We start from the raw sequence: 6,716 nt of genomic DNA on the forward strand, positions 1-6,716 counted from the left end.
CTTTATTCAAGAAGAAGAGGATTTGGTTAGAATTTGGATGAAATTTTGTAGCTTTATAGGAGAATGGAGAAAGATATACATATTTTATACACATTTCTTTTTTGATACTCTTAAGGAGGAGGATTTGGTTAGAATTTGGATGAAATTTTGTAGCTTTATAGGAGAATGGAGAAAGATATACATATTTTATACACATTTCTTTTTTGATACTCTTAAGGAGGAGGATTTGGTTAGAATTTGGATGAAATTTTGTAAATTTCTAGAAGGAGATAATGTATGTATCTTATACACGTTTCTTTCTTTATTCAAGAAGAAGAGGATTTGGTTAGAATTTGGATGAAATTTTGTAGCTTTGTAGGAGATTGGAAGGAGATAATGTACGTATCTTATACACGTTTCTTTCTTTATTCAAGAAGAAGAAGATTTGGTTAGAATTTGGATGAAATTTTGTAGCTTTGTAGGAGATTGGAAGGAGATAATGTATTTTATTCACATATATATTTTGATACTGCAAAGAAGGAAGATTTGGAAATTTTGTAAGTTTGTAGGAAATTGGAAGGAGATAACATACGTATTTTATACACGTCTTTTTTTTTTGATTGAAGGAAAAGATGATTTGGTTAGAATTTGGATGAAATTTTGTAAGTTTAATGATTGGAAGGGGTAATAATGATAATCGAAGTTCAACGTGAAAGTAGATCTCTGGTGCTTTCATTTATATTTTAAACTATGTATATCTTTGATTCTAAGAAGTGTTTGGTTATAAAGTTTGAAGTGGAATTTTATAGATAGTAATCTCTGACGAGGAAGGGTTTGGTTAAACTTCGAGCGGAATTTTATAGGTTCGAAGATCGGAAGGAAATATAATTTACCTTCTTTCGAAGATGTGATAATTGAATAATTGAAGCTCAATCTGAGAATAGATCTCTCCTGATTCACGTATATATTCGTGAATAATCTTTGATTCTCTGACGAGGAAGAATTTAAACTTCTAATGAAATTTTATTTAGAAATTATACAATAATAGATTTCCAATATAAAATTGAAAGACAAATTATAATAATATAATAATTATAATTTTAAAAGCAAATTTTCTCGCAAATTTCTACGATTTTCAGAATTTCTGAATATTTTTATCTCTTGTAGAATAGATGAATATATTCGTGCACGGTTCGCGCATAAAATCGCGTTTTCAATTAAATTGTCTCGAGGAAAGGGGTTAAGGAGGGTAAAACCAATTTCCAAACTTCGATTTCCAAATAGGTAAGTTGGAAACAATTCGAACGAATAATTTTCCTCCTCTCAGAAACTCGTCAATTTTTCATTGATATATTTTCCATCCTCCAACTCTTTAAACCGAACTCTCGAGGAGGTGGTTTCGCTCTTTTTAAATTTTAAGTTCTTAAAAAAAAATCGCACTTAAAAAAAAAAATATAAGTTACTTTTGGCCCACTCTTCGAACTCGTGCGCAAAATTTCATTCGAATCTTCATCGAAACAACGAAGGTTGAAATTATTACTAAGATTTCATTCGATCTGTTTAATTGCTTCTTTAATTCATAATGAACAAAGATGCAAAATATATTTTCTATTAACATAGTAATACTATGTTCGATCAACTGGTTATTCATTTTAGTTAGACTGGAATATTATTATTAAAATTTCATTCACTTAGAGAAGCAAGCGTATAAATAAGAAAATTCTTTTCTTCTCGATTCGACTGATTCAATCACGAAATTTACGTTCACGAAATATATAAGCGAAATATATATATATATATTTTTATCAAGATATCGATTTTCCATTCAATCTCGCGTCAAATTAAATATTAATTCAATTATTTCTGCTAATTAGCGTGTATTTCACTTAAAATTTACATATTCGAATGTACAAGGATCGATTTGCCATTTATTCTCTTTTTCTAGTGCCATAAAAGTTTTTAATATAATAATTCGAGATACTGATTCGACTATTTTCGTTATTTGAAGTATTTCTAGTTTCTTCAAACAAAATAAAGAAACTAAAAACACGCATCCCAATGACTGACACACCAAAAATAATTATATCCTCGCCACCATAGTTCCAAGTTAGTAGTCACGACCGAAACATCAATCTTTCACGCAAACCAAATTTAACTGCTTCCATTAATTAACGAAACATATTTCATTTTTTCATTGTTTTCTTTACCAAATACATCAAAATAAATCTCGAGACATCAAAAGAAATCAAAATAATATTTCGAAAATTATCCTCGACATTGTACACCATAATTGCAAGTTAGTCACGATTAAGATATCAATCTTTCACGCGATCGAATTCAGCTACTTCCATTAATTATATCTGGAATATTTTAAAATATTTCATTTGCTTTTTTTTACAAAATGCACGAATTACGTTATCCTCCGTCACTGTACACATTGTATAATTCCAATTTACTCGTAGTTAAGTCATCTTTCTATCAAATTCAACTACTTTCACTAATTAATACCTGAAATATCTCAATATTTCATTTTTTGTTTCTTTATCAAATCAAAATAATATCTCGAAAATTATCCTCGTCACTGTACACTATAATTTCAAATTACTCGCAGTTAAGTCATCTCCCAACCAAATTCAATTATTTTCACTCAATACCTGAAGTACCTTAAAATATTACATTTTTGTTTTTTTACGAAAATACGAAATGCACAAAAATTACGTCACTCACGATTAAGTTATAAATCGTCCAAATTCAACTACTTCCACTAACTAATACCTGAAATATACTAAAATATTTAATTTCTTTACAAAACACGAAATCGAAATAATGTCTCGAAAATTATTCTCACTGACATCAATTTTCCAGCCAAATTCAATTACATCCACTAAGCCAACACCAATAATAACTATTCTAAAATATAGTTCTTTTTTATTTTTCAAAATGCACGAATTACGTTATCCTCGTCACACACTGTACACACCGTCCCAATCCCAACTTACTCGCGATTATTAAGACGTTATTTTTCCACCCAGCCACCGTCTCATTCGGCCCCGATAGCCGAATACGCAACTCCACGACGTGGATGGGTGATTAATTTTTCGCTCAAAGTGGCGACGTTCCGTCGCCCTATTATGTATATAATTAAGTTTGCATCACCGTCCAACCCGTCATAAACATGCCACGATCCACATGTTTGCGCTACACAGACACCGAATCGCGGGATTCGATCGATCGATCGATCGATCGATTGATCGCCGTGATTAATTACCTATCAAACGGTTATCGGCTGGTATATATCGGTACGGCTTTACGATTCGAGATGGGATTCGAACCGCTGACGGATTTTCGAAAAATGGGGGAAGAGAGAGAGAGAGAGAGAGAGAGAGAGAGAGAGAGAGAGCGAGCGAGCGAGGGAGAGAGAGAGAGAGCGAGCGAGCGAGGGAGAGAGAGAGAGAGCGAGCGAGCGAGGGAGAGAGAGAGAGAGCGAGCGAGCGAGGGAGAGAGAGAGAGAGAGAGAGAGAGACTCGATGACGAATGGCGGTCGTGTCGAGAAATTCGTTGCTTTATCCCTGGCACGGGATGTACGGTGTCCAGGTACGGTGACCGACCATTCGTTCGTCCCCGAGATCCGATTTGTTTCGTGTGCCGTTGTTTTTTTGGAACGGAAACAGAGGAAAGACGTAGCATTGGTTTCGATCGTTGATACCTCATTGAATCGTATCAATTTTTTTTCGTTCGATTGGGTTTCGTAACAGGAGAGGAAAATTTTGGAATTTGGAATTTTTTTTCGAGGGAAATTTTAAGCAAACAATCGTTCAATCGAGAAGAGGTGTGTTTGATTATTTTGACTCCATTAAGAAATGATTGCAGGCTTTTTTTAATCAAAGGTAATTAACAGAGGATATTTATGAAAAATATCTAAAGCATTTTTATATTCGCGGGGTAAAACAAATTTCTATTTAAGCGCCATTTTTTTCAGTCACGTTCATAAAAATCCGCAGCCTAGTAATTAGTAAATGGGAAAATATTGATGAAAGTTTTCAGCCTCTTTTTTAATTTTTTTTGAAAATGAATACAAATATAAAACTTGCTCTGATAAAATATTAATCGTTGATTATCAATCTGGAAATTGATAAAAACGTGAGAATTTTTTTGTACAGATAATCAATGTATAAAAAGTTAGAATTTCTTTTCTTCTTTTTTTTTCATAAAATTGCTACAAAATGGCGAAATTGTGCATCGTGTATCTAAAACTTTAACTTATGAATTTTCTATTCATAAATTAAAACGTATTAAATAATAAATTCTAATATATTCTAAATTATAAAGAGAGTTAAACAAACGACGAATAGCTTCGCCATTTCACAATATTCACAATATCTTTTGAATATAAAAAAGAGAAGAAAAGAAAAAAAGTCAGAACGAAAAACTCGCATCGCTATTTTAACACTTCTCATTTATACAAATACCTACGTCAAAAATTCTCACATCTCTATCCACATCTTTTACCCATTCAACGTAACCTCAAAAATTCCACTTTACACAAAAACGATACACGCACCACGAAAATTCTCCGTGATACTAACTCAAAATAATCTTAAAAATTCTATTCTACGCAAAACGATACGCGCATCATAAAAATTCCATCCAACGTATCAACTCAAGATAATCTTAAAAATTCCATTCTACGTGAAACCGAAACGATATAATTGCATCGTGAAAATTCTCCATACGTATTACGTACCAATTTAAACCTAACCTTAAAAATTTCATTCCACCATGAAAGCCAAAGCGACGTTTGAACGTATCGTGCACGCAACGAAAATCGTGAAAAATTCTGCTGTATCGCATCTCCTGTTTCGTCCTTGGGAGGCAAGGTAGCGTGAAATTCGCGATTAATTTCTCGCGGGTGAGTTGGCCGCGATCAAAACGAGTCAACGACAGGACGATAAAATCCGTCCGAGCTCTCCCGTGCAAATTTCACTCCTCCTCCTTCTCCTCCTCCTCCTCCTCCTCGACCCACCGATGACGTTTCCACTCCCCTCCCCCTCTCTCCTCGACGGTTGGCGAGCGGTGCATGCCGGTTAAAAGATCCCTCTGCCACTCCCGTTTCCCGGAGAGGCCGCGCCATATTCGTCATAGGTTTACGCCAGCGAGGAATGACGTCATCGAAGAAGGAGATGGGTCACGGGTGCAGTGACACGCATACCTACGTGCCGCCGCGAGACCCGATTTGAACGTATCAACGAAAACTCGAATTAAAATCGATCCATATCTATCCTCTCTCTCTCTCTCTCTCATCACGGGGACGATTTGCTTCTAACCATTCTGCTTCTCTCTCTCTCTCTCTTTCTCTCTCTTCGTTCGCTTTCCGCACGAAACAAGAACAAACTCGCGCTTTCTCTCTAATTAAATTGAAAATTACGCGATATTTCGCCACGGAGGGGGGGGGGGGCGAAAGAAAGAAGGGGAGGAGAAATCTCGATATTAATTTTCAGCGACGATCAAACGAAGGGAAGGAGAGTGGGGAGAGAAGGAGAGAAATAAAAATAACGAGCTCGAGACCCACTTTTCGAATTCCAATTAGTTTCCACGATATTTAATAAGTGTTAGAAAAACAGATTCGTGTAGGGATAGGATGGAGGCAGTGAAAAGTTTGAATCGTTTATCGTGTTTTCTCCACGTTATTGTGGAAACGAATCGAATCTACGAATCGAAGGATCGAGAATGTTCTTGGGGATTGGAAGAAGGAGAAAGAGAAAGAGAGAAAGAGATAGATACGAAGAGAGAGAGAGAGAGAGAGAGAAATCGCGTGATCGTGTCTAATATATTTTTTTTTTTTATTCCCTCTGCGCCCCATCGATCTCTATTGCTCTATCCTTCATCTCGATGATACGCGATGATATCTCTCGTACCCTTGTGTCGTAGATACGCATCGTGCGCGCGCGTGCATACATCGTCTTTCGAGGTCGATTCATTTTCCTCGCATGTATTACAGAGTGGAAGGTTTAAAGTTTCGCGGAACTGGATCCAATATCAATTTGCTCTCGAGTTGGAGGGAGAAGGAGGGAGGGGGGATCGAGGAAAGCGTACGTACTACGAAACAACCGTTCCACCTAGCCGATTTAGTGGAGGGTGCTTCGACGAAACTGAAGTTCGAAGCCGCCGAGGATATAAAACCGCGAGTGTACGAGAGTAAACGTGGCAACTATGTCGCCATCGACGAAACATTCGTGGCGCGCAGAGTCGTTTCGCGAATTTATTATACGGTTAATAATAATATGCGAGCAAACGAAGTGGAAATTGCGAATTGTTCAAAATCATAGTTAGTCGATCATTATCGAAATGATAGTATTAATTTAAATTCAAATTTATATTTCGTGTATTTGACGTAAATTAAAAATTGCCAGTAAGTTTATTAACTTTATAATTAACCTCTATCTGGGATCTTGGTGTGCTTATCGAGGCAATAATATTTTTACGTCCTCCATTGATGTTCTCTGTGAAACGGATTATACGTCTCTTATTCTACGGATCTCAATATCGTGGAAGCTGCTTAACTTAATTAGCAAAACTATCGACTCGATCTTCCCTTTTAACATCTTTGTGTAACTCTATACCTACTATACCCTTTCTTCTCGATAATCGTCCTTGTAACACGTAAACACGCGTAACGAGAAAACATTGCTTCCATTTAATTAGGAAAATTTAATCATAAGAAATATATATATATATAT

The sequence above is a fragment of the Apis dorsata genome, unplaced genomic scaffold (assembly GCF_000469605.1).
Source record: "Apis dorsata unplaced genomic scaffold, Apis dorsata 1.3 scaffold_60, whole genome shotgun sequence".
NCBI classification, from domain to species: domain Eukaryota; kingdom Metazoa; phylum Arthropoda; class Insecta; order Hymenoptera; family Apidae; genus Apis; species Apis dorsata.